Source organism: Marmota marmota, unplaced genomic scaffold (assembly GCF_001458135.2).
Source record: "Marmota marmota marmota unplaced genomic scaffold, marMar, whole genome shotgun sequence".
Lineage (NCBI taxonomy): Eukaryota > Metazoa > Chordata > Mammalia > Rodentia > Sciuridae > Marmota > Marmota marmota.
Window position 1 is genome coordinate 780,596 of NW_025999914.1, and position 1,406 is coordinate 782,001.

The 1,406-nt window shown below is 39.8% G+C and overlaps 1 non-coding gene across 1 annotated transcript; it reads right to left on the bottom strand.

The window, feature by feature from the left end:
* Positions 1-563: 563 nt before the first annotated feature.
* Positions 564-637, bottom strand: Trnat-cgu. Its single transcript has one exon. It is a non-coding gene; the product is annotated as a tRNA-Thr (tRNA).
* Positions 638-1,406: the final 769 nt, after the last annotated feature.

Here is a 1,406-nt window from a genome sequence, read left to right on the forward strand (position 1 = left end):
ATCAAGGGTTGTTTTCCAGTGGAAGATTTCTTGATGTTTAAGATCATGAGAAATTTGGGGTTACATCCTCGCCTCATTATTGGCAGTGAGAATTGGTAAGTTACTTCACTCTCATTCCTAATTTCTATAAAATGTGCATGTAAAATGAGTATTTCTATGCATTAAAAATATTTGAGAAAAGACACAAATGCCATAGAGTAAGTATTCTGTGAGTTGCGATCATTTTTCCTTATGCATGATTTAAGATTGTAGTTTGAGAAATCATCAGAATATATTTTAAATGGTTTGAATTTTAAAATTTCCAGTTGTATTGTAGAAATTCCCTACCCATGGTTGATCTTGAGCCCCCAAATACAGTTAAATCTCAATGTAATCATGAGATAGATCATCATAGAAACTTATAGTACTTAAGCGTGTAGTCTAAATGAGAAGTCTGAGAGGTTAAAGTTCTAAACAGTAAGTTTAATGTTGTGATAAAAAAAAAAAAGACATTGATTTCAGATTAAGATTTGAATTCAAGGTGCCCATCTGCCCAATTTTGTAAGAAAAGGTATTGCCAAACAAGGCCCTGCTGGGATTCGAACCCAGGATCTCCTGTTTACGAGACAGGCGCTTTAGCCAACTAAGCCACAGAGCCACGTGGCTGCCTGCCCCCTTTTCTGAGAGAATTGTACTTCATTAGGTGAAAAGCTGTTTGCCAATAGGGGTTATTATGCAAGGGCTTTTCGAATATATTGATTTTATAATAAAGGTGTGATCATTTCTTTCAAACTCAACAAAACATATAACCACTCTCGTGTAATTACATAGAAAATGTACTAAGCACGTCCCCGCGGGCAGATAAAGCCACGGAATGGGAAAAAGTGGAGACCCACACTAGCGTTCACAGCAGAGGATGGAGCATCTGTGAGGCCTGAAGAATTTCTACCTTCCACCGGGTTAAGGTAATTCAGAACCGTCCAGTGATTGGATATTCTAAAAGTGGAATGAAAGGCTTTTCTAGCAAGATAGATCGATTAGGACTTTTCTCAAACTAGTAATATTCATAGCTGTTAGAAGATAGCACACTTATGCGTTGAAAAGCAAAAATTCCTGAAACGCTGGTTCCCCAAACAGCTGTCAGATCTTACTCCGCTTGAGAAAGTAGGAGGCAGCAAGAAGGCAGCTTGCTCAGAGCTCACTGAACCGTTTTAGGATTCAAACCCTAAGAGCCTTCCCTGCAGGAGGGAAAGGACCTCTGTTTCTGCGGCTTTTATGAAAGTGCCCAGATGGGAACCAATACCCTCAGGCGTTGGAGAGGCGTCATAGGCCAGGGAAATTACTTCTCCTCCATTCTGCCTTCCTCGTTTTTGGTTCTTCAAGACATGTTTTTCCGCATGGATCCTCACTTGTGGAGGCTAAATACA